We start from the raw sequence: 14,682 nt of genomic DNA on the forward strand, positions 1-14,682 counted from the left end.
GTAGATTAACCATGTATGCACACACTCAGCACATGCTCATGTGAATGAATATTTATTAATCACAAAATTCTTTCATAGCCCCAGGCTGCTCAGTTACCCTCACCCCAGTTTCCTGGCAGGTTTGTAGGGAATGGAAGCCAATTTTTAAAATTATTCATAGCTCTAGGGTTCTATTTGAGGTTACTTTCAGAGTAATAGTAGGGGGAGACTTACATGCTGCATTCTAGAGCTGGAATCAGGAGCTCTCTTGGTACCCATGCTTGACCCTACTTCATATAGATCATCATTCAGGAGGTGTTAATGAAGCACAGAGTCAGCCCCCAATTCAAATTCTGTCTGTCTGAGTTAGTTGCCGGGTTATATCAGGCAACCCCATTCATTTGCACAGTCTGAATGCTGTCCTCCAGCCTAAGGAGAAGTCAGTCTGTTGTGACCTGCTTTCTCCCCTTCTGGAGCAAGGTGAGAATTCACATGTAAATGATCCCTAGCATTTTTCAAACATAAATGTGAATTGGCAATAACCATTTGCTGTGTTGATTTAGGAGCCTCTGGAGAAAGTTTCCTGTTTAATCTGCAAGTAAAAGTTCCACCTTTGATCGTGAGGCTGCTCATCATTTCATAATGGCATTGGAGCATATGTATTGCTGGCGCATGACTCACAGACTGAGTTGCCTGCCACCGGATGTCACAAATAATACTGCTATTCAAAAGAGGAGGGATGCTATTGGCAGGGCTCAGAAGTGATTTTTAAAATGAAAAACCTTATTTATATGTCCCCCAGAATATTCCAAGCCCTTTCAGGAGGACAATGCTCTTTGTTTAGCTGCTGAGGCGGAGGAAACAAAAACCACATTATGTGTAATATCCCTGAAGCTAAATTACAATATTTACCTCCACATGTTAACTTGACGTTCATAATTATCTGTGCTTAGAACAGAAAATGGAAGAAAAGGTTCAGTGAACACCCACCTGGGTGTTGTGAATGATGTTGTTCCAACAGAAACAAAAGTTGAGGAGGAGGATTTAGAGAGGAGGGAGGAAGCATGGTGTTTGAACATACTTAGTTGAGACTTCAGGAGAATTGTTTGGAGCATAAGGATCTCTCTTGTCTACCCCTTCGGAGATGACTTGTGTCGTTATTTCCCCCCTCCAAACCAGCAATGGTGTCCTGAATACTCCTCTATCAAAGATCAGAAGAAAACAGCTCTGATGAAATGAGGCAAGCTCAGAGAGCATCCAGAATCTTTTGGCAAAGAATTAAGGCTAATTCAACAGACACATGAAAAAGTGCTCAACATCACTTGGCATCAGGGAAATCCAAATCAAAACCTCAATGAAATACCACCTCACACCAGTCAGAATGGCTAAAATTAACAACTCAGGAAATAACAGATGTTGGAGAGGATGCGGATAAAGGGGAGCCCTCTTACACTGTTGGTGGGAATGCAAGCTGGTGCAGCCACTCTGGAAAACAGTATGGAGGTTCTTCAAAGAGTTGAAAATAGAGCTACCCTAACGACCCAGCAATTGCACTACTGGTATTTACCCCAAAGATACAAATGTAGTGATCCAAAGGGGTACGTGCACTCCGATGTTTATAACAGCAATGTCCACAATAGCCAAACTATGGAAAGAGCCAAGATGTCCATCAACAGATGAATGGATAAAGAAGATGTGGTATATATATACAATGGAATATTATGCAGCCATCAAAAAAATGAAATCTTGCCATTTGCAATGACGTGGATAGAACTAGAGGGTATTATGCTAAGGGAAATAAGTCAATCAGAGAAAGACATGTATCATATGATCTCATTGATATGAGGAATTTTTAATCTCAGGAAACAAACTGAGGGTTGCTGGAGTGGTGGGGGGTGGGAGGGATGGCGTGGCTGGGTGATAGACACTGGGTAGGGTATGTGCTATGGTGAGCGCTGTGAATTGTGTAAGACTGATGAATCATAGACCTGTACCTCTGAAACAAATAATACATTATATGTTAAAAAAAAAAAAAAGAAGATAGTAGGAAGGGAAAAATGAAGGGGGGGCTATCTGAGGGAGAGATGAACCATGAGAGACTATGGAATCTGAGAAACAAACTGAGGGTTCCAGAGGGGAGGGGGGTGGGGGGATGGGCTAGCCTGGTGATGGGTATTAAAGAGGGCACGTATTGAATGGAGCACTGGGTGTTATATGCAAACAAGGAATCATGGAACACTACATCAAAAAGTAAAAAAAAAAAACCAAAAACTGATGATGTAATGTATGGTGATTAACATAACAAAATTAAAAAAAGCATAATCTATAAATAAAAAAAAGAATTGAAGCTAATTCTGTGGAAGGCATATTCTATAAATAAAAAAAAGAATTGAGGCTAACTCTGTGGAAGGCTCCACTGTGGCCTTTGTGACCAGCTCCGGTTGGGTTGGGCAGCCAGGGCCCATGGTAACATATGATGTACTGCTGCACTCACACCCCCTCTCATCCTGGTAAAGTTCACTGCCAGCACCAGCACCTGCACCTCTCCCATGGTAGACTGTCCTGCCCCATGTCAAGGGCACATGGGAACACACAAGTGCCTGGGAATTTAACTCCAGCAGTGGCGGTCCTTGACCAACAACTGATTGGTGTCCAGATGTAGATTCTCTGGTGCTCTTGTCTTGTCTTCCCTCACCCACAATTTGGATAACCCTGTTGCATTTCCTGAGCTCCCCTGCAGGAGTGAGCCAAAATCCCCCCATGGGACTTTGCTTGATGTTGCACACTGGTCCCATCTTCCCATTCCCTTATCAGAGTTTCCCAAAATTGTTAGCAAATCACTTTCACGAGAACCCATGGACCATTGCATGAGAAGCATTCCCATGTGCAAGAACATGAGACTCGACTGTTTGGGTCGTATATGGTTGGAGCAAGGAAGAGAGTCTGATCCAAAGCAGCCATTCCATAGAATGAGTGAAGAGGTCTGCCTAATGGTAATGGTCCTTCATGTCAAATGGTTACCCCAATCATATCTGCGCTTATTCAATTCAAATGGGAGACGTACAATTAGTTAGTAACCCTAGGAAAAGCCCAAGAAGCAATGGCAAGGAGTTGTCTCACCGAAATTGTGAAGCATTAGACTAGTGACCCAAGGAGTCATGGGACAGCATTATATTGTTTGAACTTGTTTTACCCTGAATGGCCTCGATCCTGCATGTCCCTCCAGTCTTCTCAGGCCCAGCTATGGGGAGATTGAAACTATTTTCTGTCCTCTTTACTTGCTTGTACATTTTTTCATACCCTTTCATCTCCTACCCTACCCCCCACTGACCAACATGACCATGTTCCTGAAAAAGCTTAGTAAGTACAAACAAGGATATGAAAGAAAATCCCCACAATTCTAGGACCTAGAAATAGTACATTTTAAACTTTTTATGATTATGTGTATATATTTTAAACTTTTATAATTATGTGTATATATCTTACAAAATTAGGGTTATTATATTCCAGAGAATTTTCTGATGCCCTGAAATATTCTTTAAGTACATGTCTGCCATATTACATAATATTGCAAAGCAGGATAAACCATAACTTACTAAACCAATCTTCTATTGGACACTTATGTTGCTTCCAGATATTTACTAGTATAAATATTGCTGTGATGTCATACTTACACATGAACCTTAATGCTCATCTCTGAGTGATAGACTTACAGGCTCAGTAATTATGAATTTTCTATAAGCCTTCATATGGCCTAGTCCATGATTCCCACATCAGGCTGCACATTGGGGTCCCCTGGAGGCCTTCAGAAAGTGCAGAAGCTGGACCCCACCCTCAGAGTTCATGATTTGAGTATTTTGGGGGGTGATCAAGGCTAGAAATTTTAAGATTTTTAAGGAGATTCTCAGGTAACACTAAGAAGTGGGACTCACTGTGCTACATTGTTTTGAGGGCTGCTTTTAGCTTTAGGAGAGGAGAGGTTTTAAATAGTAGAACAACAGTGGTGAGAGTGGGCATCCCTATCGTCTTCTTGACCTTAGGGGAAAGCTCTCAGTTCTTCCCCATTGAGAATGATATTCACTGTAGGCTTTTTGTATATGGCTTTTATGATATTGAGGTATGGTCCCTCTATCCCTACACTGTGGAGAGTTTTTATCAAGAAAGAATGTATTTTGTCAAATGCTTTTTTTTCTGCACCAATTGAGAGGATCATTTGGTTCTTGTCCTTTCTTTTATTAATGTGATGTATCACGTTGATTGATTTGCGAATGTTGAACCGCCCTTGCAGCCCAGGAATAAATAAATCTCACTTGGTCGTGGTGAATAATCCTTTTAATGTACTGTTACAGCCTATTGGCTAGAATCTTGGTGAGGATTTTGGCATCCATGTTCATCAGGGATATTGGATATTGGTCTGTAAATCTCCTTTTTGATGGGTTCTTTGGTTTTGGGATCAAGGTAATGCTGGCCTCATAAAATGAGTTTGGAAGTTTTCCTTCCATTTCTATTTTTTGGAACAGTTTCAGAAGAATAGGTATTAATTCTTCTTTAAATGTTTAGTAGAATTCCTCTGGGAAGCCATCTGGCCCTGGACTCTTATTTGTTGGGAGATTTTTGATTACTACTTCAATTTCCTTGCTGGTTATGGGTCTGTTCAGGTTTTCTATTTCTTCCTGTTTCAGTTTTGGTAATATGTAAGTTTCCAGGAATGCATCCATTTCTTCCAGATTGCCTAATTTGTTGGCATATACTTGCTCATAATATCTTCTTAAAATTGTTTGTATTTCCTTGGTGTTGGTTGTGATCTCTCCCCAAATAGCCAGAGGAATGTTGAAAAAGAAAACCAAAGCTGGTGGCAACACAAGCCCGGACTTCAAGCTTTATTACAAAGCCCTAATCATCAAGATAGTATGATACTGGCACAAAAACAGACACATAGATCAATGGAACAGAATAGAGAACCCAGAAATAGACCCTCAACTCTATGGTCAACTAATCTTCCACAAAGCAGGAAAGAATATCCAATGGAAAAAGGAAAGTGTCTTCAAAAATGGTGCTGGGAAAATTGGACAGCCACATGCAGAAGAATGAAACTAGACCTTTTTTTACACCATACACAAAAATAAACCCAAAATGGATGAAAGACCTCAATGTGAGACAGGAATCCATCAAAATCCTAGAGGAGAACACAGGCAGCAACCTCTTCAACCTCAGCTGCAGCAACTTTTTGCTAGACACGTCTCCAAAGGCAAGGGAAACAAAAGCAAAAATGAACAATTGGAACCTCAAGATAAAAAGCTTCTGCACAGCAAAGGAAACAGGCAACAAAACTAAAAGACAACCTAGGGAATGGGAGAAGGTATTTGCAAATGACATATCAGATAAAGGGCTGGTATCCAAGATCTATAAAGAACTCATCAAACTCAACACCCAAAATCAGATAATCCAGTCAAGAAATGGGCAGAAAACATGAACAGACATTTCTCCAAAGAAGACATACAAATGGCCAACAGACACATGAAAAAATACTCCATATCACTTGGCATCAGGGAAAGACAAATCAAAACCACAGTGAAATACCCCCTCACACCAGTCAGAATGGCTAAAATTAGCAAGACAGGAAACAACAAATGTTGGCAAGGATGTGGAGAAAGGGGAACCCTCTTACACTGTTTGTGGGAATGCAGGATGGTACAACCACTCTGAAAAATGATATGGAGTTTCCTCAAGAAGTTAAAAATAGAGCTACCCTTCGACCCAGCAATTGCACTACCGGGTATTTACCCCAAAGATACAAATGTAGTGACCTAAAGGGGCACCAGCACCCCAATGTTCATAGAAGCCATGTCCACAATGGCCAAACTGTAGAAAGAGCTGGATGTCCATTGACAGATGAATGGATAAAGAAGATGTAGTGTACATATATACAAGGGAATATTACTCAGCCATCAGAGAGGTTGAATACTTATAATTTACATTGACTTGGATGGAACTGGAGGGTATTATGCTGAGCAAAATAAGTCAATCAGAGAAAGACAATCATATGTTTTCACTCATATGTGGACTATAAGAAACAGCGCACAGGACCATTGGGGAAGGGAGAGAAAGCTGAATGGGAAGTCATCAGAGAGGGAGAAAAACCATGAGAGACTCTTAACTATAGGAAACAAACTGAGGGTTGCTGGAGGGGAGGTGGGTGGGGGGTGGGGTATTGGGTGATGGGCATTAAGGAGGGCATGTGATGTGATGAGCACTGGGTGTTATATGCAACTGATATATTATTGAACACTACATCTGAAACTAATGATGTACTATAAGTTGGCTAATTGAATTTAAATAAAAAACAAAAATAAATAGTAAAGGAGGCCTGTTGTGTGTAAGGAAGGAGAGTCATCGAAGTTGGGAACATTTCCTTTGTTTTATACTCAGACTTCTCAGCCAAGGCTGATGGCTTGCTTGATGGTGCCAAATGCCAGGGAGCATCCAGACACTGACTTCCTGCTCTACATGGTACCTTCCCCCCACCCACCTGAGTGCTGTCCACCCATTCTCCCCGCCTCCCTGCCTATCCTGCTGAAGAGCCAATGGCAGCTCCGTGGAAGTTGATCTTGCCTTCCAAAGACCCTAGAGGAGCCAGCAGTAGGTTGTTGTAGGTCATTGTAAGGCTTGCCTCTTGCACCAGCTGTGGTCCCCTTTGTCGATACTCAGTCCCTGCAGCTTCCCATAAGGAAAGGGAATGACTTCCTATGGGCTGGATATCCCACTTACCCTCTCTCTAGGTCCCAAGCTTTCCCATGGCTTTAAACCTTGCAGCCAGCTCTGATGCTGAGGCAATTTTGGAGACATGCCTTCACAGCCCACAGTCAGATCTGCTTCTTCACCCTCATGCCTGGTGCTCTATGTGGATGCCTGGAGGAGCTGGTGACTGGCTGGATGTCTTTCTCTCTCTCCATGCAGCTAGCCTGGGCTTCCACACAGCACCATGTTCTCAGGGTAGTCAGAATTTTACCATCTTGGCTGGCTTCCTCCACAGTGTGTGTCTTAAGAAACCCAAGTGGAAGATGTGAGACTTTTTGTAACCTAGTCTTAGAATCTGCAGAGTGTCACTTCCACCACAGTCTATTGGTCAAAATGTGAGTCACAGGGCCAGCCCAGATTTAAGGGGTGGGAACTACATGAGGGTATGAATACCATGAAATGGTGTTCATTGGGGAGCCATCTTTGGAGATGACTTACCACAGCAACCTCACAGGATTGAGTGGGGTTATTAGAGGTGTCAGGAGAAGGCAGTGCCCCCTACAGGTGATATTCATATCATTCTCCTTTCGTTTTTCTTCCTGTTCACTGGACTGTTGTTTTTCCAGCAAATTCTCTTACACACACATTTCAGCCAGAGACTGGTAGTAGGAGTGAGGTTTAAGCAGAAAGCAAGAGTGACCTCACCCAGAAGTCAAGGGAAGAACCTCCTTTGGCTCTGAAATCCAGTGCTTCTTTTTCAGTACCATGTCCTCCCCAAACCTAACCCACTGGCTCCCTGATGTCTTATGAGTGAAGGCCGAAGTTTCTGAGACTTGACATACCCAAGAGCACAGAAATACCAGGGGCCTTCCACCAGACTCCCTTATGAGCACACAAGGCTTCTGAAAAAACAGTATCCAAGGGAAGTTGCTGTGGTGGAATCCAATGACCTCTTTATTAATGGCAGTTGAGGCAAAACTGTGATTTCTGAATTATCCCACGGGGCACACGGGAGATGTGTTCTTCAGTGGGAGTGCAAAACTCTTTTTCAGGAGCACAAAAATAATTTATAATTTAATCACCACTGCCCACTGTCTCTATCCATTCCCAGTAAGAGGCACTTAAACCTTCTGTGTACATCCAGTCTTTTCAATAGAGCCAGAGACCAGACCTGGTTATAGTTCAAACTTCTCAGAATAAGAATCCCATTGAGTGTGGTGCTTCCTGTCAGAGAGGTCATTGTTGACCTTGAGTGGGCATCTGGTCGAGACCACTCCACTGGACAGCTCCAGCGAGCCATCTTGAGCCCTGCAGAGCTCAAACCTCAGGTCACCACCTGCAAACTTGGTCCCTAAACCTGAGCCTTGGAGATATTGCCATGCAATTCTAATTCAAATTTTAATCATGAATCCAGACTTTTAAGTCACAGTGCCAAGCACATGGTTGGGGTGACACACAGCAGGTACTCAAAGAATATTTGTTGAATCACTGAGTGAATGAATGAAGTCCAGAGATACAAAATGACTTGTCTAGGTTCACACGATGAAATAGCGAAGTCGTTTCCTTCTCCCTCTTGCTGTCCCTTGGAAGTACTTAGTTTAAGGTTGATACGATTCTTGTGGTGCTGATCTCTCTCTTCCCAACATTCTAAGTATCTGTGCATGCCCCTTACCTTTCCTGTCAGGCAATAAGCTCCTCAAGGGCAGATGTTTTCTATACACTCCTCCATATCACTTAGGAAGCCAAGCTGAGCATCTTGCCTACAGTAAGAGGTCAACAATGTGTGTTCCCTCTGATGCTGTAAGTGTATAGAGCTTTTTGTGGCTTCCCTCACTGTGTTGCTGTAAGTTTTTTTGGTTACTTTTTGCTCTTGTTGGTACCTTCTAATTTGTGGCTTCAAAACTGCCAAAGGTAAGAAATCAAAAGCCAAATTAGGTATGTGTGTGTGCTCACAGACACATGCACACACACACACACACACACACACACACACACACAGAGTCAATTCTTGTTACTTGTGGTGGTGGTTATGTTCTGTGAAGTCACCATGAGCACTGAATTGGCCACTACTAAACCACTGCTCCTGGAGGAAATACAGAGTTAGATGCCTGCCAACCTTCAGTCACAACACAGAACAATCCAGAGTCAGAGGCAGATAGTCTGAGTCCTGACAATGTGGTCCAAACCTGATCTACCCCTTGACATATTAACTTTGTGAGCCAGCAAATAAGTCAGTATGAGTCACCTTTTTTGTCATTTCTATGTGAACGAGTCCTGATTAATTTACCCACTTAATAAAAAAATGCCTTTTTATTATATTCTAGAAATGAGATATAACCGATGTTGCTTTATTGTCAATGATAGAAAGCTCTCTACCTAATGAGTCATTTTATAAAGATAGCCCTTATGCAGTCAACCTCCCTGACACACAGGCATACAGAAACATTTATTGTGCTCCAACTGTGTACAAGGCACTGGAGTGTGCTTTGGAGATTACCAAATGAATACAAAAAGCCTAAACCTTCAAAGACATCATGGTTTAAACTCTTTTAAACACCTAAATTTTTTTTTCTTTTAATTAATGAGGGAAAGAAAAATTTATTCTTATTGCTTATTTCACTTAGCTATTGCTATAATAGTGCCACATAGAAAAAACAACCATAAAGTCTTGGTGACACAGAGTAGCAACCTGTGCATGGGCTGGGGTGGCTTGGAGAACCCCAGCTGGGCTCACTTTTAGGTCTGAGGTTGACTGGGTTTTGACTGATCTAGACTGGGCATCACTGGGAAGCTCTACTTCCTGCAGGTAGACTGGGATGCTTCAGCATCCAGCTACAAGGGCTGGGGGCGGGAATATGTGGGAAATATTCCACCCATTTCTCATGCTCCTTCCACCAGTGGTCTAGCCAGGCATGTTCTTCTCATGGTGATAGCTGAGGCCTTCTAAGTCATAGACTCACTTTCACCTTGTTCTGTTGGCTAAAGCAAGTCACATGGACAAGCCTAAAGTCAAGGGGGGGCAGGGAAATAATCTGCTCTTTCAGTGGGAGAGATTGCAAAGACCTATAACAAAGGACATGGATATAGAAGGGTGAAGAATTGGAGCCAATAATGCCATCTACTATACTCATTTATTGATCTTAGATCTGCCTCCTAGAAATCCACTTGAGCTTAACAAAAGGGAGAATTGCTCACTTAAAGTGGCTTCCTAGTCTGCTTTGGAGTTGCTCCTCAGATGAACTTAGAGATCTTCCTAGGGCTCTTTCCTTTCTGGGCCTCACTGTCCTAGAACGGGGAGCATGGCAGGAGTCATCTGTCTTTGAAAGGGCCCAGAAAGATGTCACTGGTGCCTTCATAATGTACTCTTATCATAAGCTCCCTGGAGGTGGGGCTCTGCATCACTCCAAGCTGCATTCTGTAAATCGCTAAGTTCCAGAGAAGCCAATATTAATGGCAATGCATTACGTATGAATTTATCTTGAATTTGTGGACTTCTTTCCAAAACCACCCTGAGAAACTGTTTGCATCAGGCTAGTTTTGCTCATTCCTTTGGTAGGACTGTCATCTGGTAATAGGATTAGACAGGCTACATTATTGCCTTTAATGTCTTGCTAGAGAGAGATTGATTTTCTCGAAGTGAAGTACGAGGCATCCTTTCTATTAAGCAAATTAAACTGCTTAGGTCAGAAAGGCTATAAGAAGGAGCAGTGGCGTGCTGATAAACCAGCTCTCTGGATGAAAAAGCCCTGATTTGTAGTATTTGTCAATTTCTGTGGCATAAACACTCCCCCGATGGCTGCTTTCAAGCTGCTTTCAAGCTGCCAACACGGTGATGTCCCTGGACACTGCCTTGAGAAGAGATGCGCCTGAACGGGTCTGCTCTGCTACCCGACTACCTGCATGGCTGTGCTGTGGAGATGGGAAAATGGGTTCATTTCCTGGGTGTTCCTTGAGGGAGAGGAAGTGGCATTTGTGTCCTGTGTGTCTAATTTTTGTAGAGGTTAAAGTCAGCACTAAATCAATCAGGATGAATCCAGAGTGCTGACAAAAGGGCTTTGCTGGAATGGGGCTATAGAAAGTAATAGTAACACTGACTACGTTTTCTTCCTGGTGCCTACACACCTGGCCCTTTCCTCAATCAGCGTGATTACACCACAACTCTATTGGAGAATCTGAAGCACGGATAGTTCAGTGGCATGCCCCAGGCCACACTAATTAAGTAGAAACTGAGATTTGAACCCAGAGTCCTTGTTTGGTCCTGAATCTCTCCTGACACTCTCTCAGGACCCAGGGAGCTTCAGGATGGGACTGTGAGCTCCTGCTTACCTTCACATGTACTGCTCCCTTCATCCAGGTGCCCTTGTCCTCTTTCTCCATTTAGCAAATGAATACTTCCCCTGCAAAACACAGGGATGAGAATCATCCTCTCCAAGTGTGAGTGTGTGTCTGCCTGCCTGTGCTATGACTCATACTTGAAGCCAATACCAGGCTCCATCCAGAGATGCGCAAACCAGCCTTACACTAGCTAGCTCACAAGAGCCATTTGGTAAATCATCAGGCATTCCGCAGACCATTATTAAAACTCAAATTACATAAACTTACAATGAAATGTACTATGTTAAAAATAAAGGGAACAAATACTGGTCACTCATCACTTCCTAATTGTTTTACTATAATCTGTGCTCTTGGGGTTACTTATGTCTCTAGTATCCACATAGTAGAAAAGTCCATCTCATGGTGGCTACTGTGCATCTCTTCCTGACTCCATGTTGAGTGACATCACATTGGTATCTTGAAATCTTTTATGGTGGGAATATTTATACAATGGAAATGAACAAATGCTGCAAAACAGGGTTTGGTTTGCTGTTTTGTTGATTGGCTAGGCTTTAAAAAGTAATGGAGAAAATATTAATAAGACAGATTAAACTTAAAAGTGTGTTGCATCTGTAACTGCTACATTGTGAATAGCACAAAGCTTAAAGACATTTTTTTCCAATATTTGAAACCTATTATTCATTTCAGGAAAGAAGTTGCTCATATCATTGGTGAACAACATGGCATTCCAACATACAGCTTTGTACCACTTTTGTCTTACTCATTAATGTGAATAAAAATATCAACCAGCATTCACAATAGAACTGCACTCATATGTCAATTGTAACCACAGGTACAAGAGTTAGACAAAAATCAATGAAAGCAGCTTTCATTTTCAGCCAAGATGGGGAAACAGGGACCGGACTCACCCTCCCACCTAAAACAACAACCAAAAATGGATAGAATATGTGAAAAATGGTTCATGGTATATCAGAAAGGACAGTGAGAAAGAGAGAGGAAACATGATTACCCAGCTTGCTGTCTGAAGAGATTTCAAGGCAGTGAAACAGAGGAGGGGGCCCGTCGGTGGGGTTGGGGACAGAACCTGGTGGGCTCTCTGAGTTGAGGAGATGGAGGTGGAAGTCTGGAGAGGCCAAGGAGGTGGTCCTCCCAGAGTACCAGGGAAGAGAGAGCTATTCAGCAGATAGTCTGTGGACATCTTCAGAGAGTGTCCTTCCAGTATTCAGCTGCCTGCTGATCAGCATGATAGCTGTGCACTACCTGGTCTTTACTTGACTCGGGTTAAAACCTGTAGGGTTATCCATAAATAAGTGCTACAGACTCTGTCTACCTCAGTATGATAGACTAAAATTTACATATGAGTAGTTTGAGATTGGATGTCTCCTTGCACATGATAAAATATGGTAGGTTAAGTTTAAGTATCAGTAGACGCCCTTTAAAGTAATTCACCTGGACCATGAAAAAGCCAGATTTATTCACAACACATCTGAGATGCAGCATCATTAAAGGAGAGAGGTCAAATGACAGGCGGTACTTTGCAATGTATCAATAGCTAATGGAAATATATATATGCAAGATGCAGGTGTCTATATACATACACATGTGGGGGTCAGCCTGGGTCCGGTAGCTGGACATGAGGTTGCTGTGCCTCTGGATTCAGAGTCATGGACAAGCTGGACAGAATTCTTATTTCTCCATGGCACTTAGTTAAAAGCATTTACTAAGACTTGTGATAATGATGTTAGCGTGCTGACCATCAGGCTGAATGGCAGGGCAGAATGCACAGGGGTAGACACGGCCACTGAGGTTGGGAGCACAGAGTCCCAGTACTGCAGCCTCTGAGCATGGGAGGGAGTAAGTTGGCTTTGTCATTTCCCTGGAGTGTCACTCTTAGTTCTTGGTTGCTAAAATTATGTTTATATAATGCCTCTAAATTCCAGTCATCAAATTTGTGTATAAAGTCACAGAGTCACATAGAGACTGTAAATCTTACTGCTACTAAAACTACCTTTTTTTTCCCCAGGCTATTTGTCAACTGTGCCACATGCTTTTCCATACATCATCTCAATAGGGGCGAAAGGTTACTTAAGCTGAAATGCAGGCTCAGAGGGAGAGTTACTTCATGAGATCTCTCACAATCTCCCAGTGATGTCTGTCTTACTCTAAAGCTTGCATTTTTAACTTTCACATTCCATAATGGTTCTTAAGGAACAATACTATAAACCATTATTATTTGCATAGTGCTTTACTGTTAACCATTAAATCAGATTTAATCATTTAATCATTCGCACACTCAAAACCATCCTGTTGCGTAGGTACCTTTCACCCCATTGCGTAGGTGAGGAAACTGAGCTTTAGGCAGGTTGCGTGTCTTGTCCTTTGGAAGTTGCGTGGGATGTGGCAGAGCTGGAATCCAATATTACTGCAAGGAGGAGAGAGTGTTCTTATATAAAAGACCAGACTGAGTTTGGTATGGATTATTCAGGAGAATATTAGTATACAGAATTGTTCTCAGCAGTAGTTGGAGAAAAGGGAGAGGTACTTCAGACTCTGCGATGTCTACAGTGCTGTTGTCACTTCAGGGAGCCACTTGGAAAAGACCCTTATTTTACACCATATACAAAAATCAACTCAAAATGGATTAAACAGTTAAATGTAAGTATAAATAAATAAATAAATAAATAAAACTCTTCATGACCCTGGTCTTGGCAATGACTTCATGGATATGACACTAAAGGAACAGGCAACAAAACAAGTAAGTGTCGAACTGAAAAGCTTCTGCACAACAAAGGAAGTAATCAGTAGTGGAAAGGGAACCTATGGAATGGGAGATAATATTTGCAAACCATCTATCTGATAAGGAGTTCATATCCAAAATACATAAAGAACTCAAACAACAAAAAACTTACAACCTTATTAAAATATGAGCAAAGAACTTGAATAGACATTTCTTCAAAGAAGACAAATGGCCACAGATATGGCAGGTGAGAATTCTACCACAGAACCAATGCTCCAGCTGAAAAATGGCCAGGTGTATGAAAAGATGCTCAACATCACTCATCATCAGGGAAATGTCAACGAAACCACAATGAGATACCATCTCCCACCTGTAATGGTGGCTATTATAAAAAACAAAAACAAAAACAAAAGACGACAAATGTTGGCAAAGATGTGGGAAATTGGAACCCTTGCATACCATTGGTGGAAATGCAAAATGATGCATCAACTATGGAAAACAGTATGGAGGCTCCTGAAAAGCTTAAAAATGGTGCTACCATATGATTTGGCCCTCTCACTTCTGAGTATTTATCCAAAAGAATTGAACTCAGGATCTTGAATCAGTTATCAGCACCCCCATGTTCACTGAAGCACTGTTCACAGTAGCTGGGAAAAGGAAAGAAACATTAATATCCATAGACAGATATACAAATCAAGAAAAGATGGTGTGGACACACAATGGGATACCTTTCAGCCTTAAAAAGGAAGAAAATCTACCATTTGCAACAACATGGATGGACCCTAAGGACATTTTGCTAAGTGAAATAAGCCAGCCACAGAAACACAAATACTGCATAATTCCATTTATAGGAGTTATCTAAAATGGTCAAATTCATAAGATCAAAGACTGGA

This window comes from Phoca vitulina, unplaced genomic scaffold, assembly GCF_004348235.1.
Source record: "Phoca vitulina isolate PV1807 unplaced genomic scaffold, GSC_HSeal_1.0 scaffold22, whole genome shotgun sequence".
Lineage (NCBI taxonomy): Eukaryota > Metazoa > Chordata > Mammalia > Carnivora > Phocidae > Phoca > Phoca vitulina.